Here is a 237-nt window from a genome sequence, read left to right on the forward strand (position 1 = left end):
ACACTGTCTGCCTTTAACGTACTGGTTTTAATCGATTAACAGGATGTTTTAATCGATTAAAACAATGTAAAATTTGAATTTTCAGAAGAAAAAAAAAGTTGCCCAGGTAATCGATTAACGGGCAGTTTAATCGATTAAGTCAGTAAAAAATTTGAATTTTCAAAAACTAAGCATAGGTAATCGATTAACCATTGGCATAATCGATTAAATCAGTGAAAATTTGGTTTTTAGGCAGCA

The sequence above is a fragment of the Lupinus angustifolius genome, unplaced genomic scaffold, assembly GCF_001865875.1.
Source record: "Lupinus angustifolius cultivar Tanjil unplaced genomic scaffold, LupAngTanjil_v1.0 Scaffold_711, whole genome shotgun sequence".
Classification (NCBI taxonomy): Eukaryota; Viridiplantae; Streptophyta; class Magnoliopsida; order Fabales; family Fabaceae; genus Lupinus; species Lupinus angustifolius.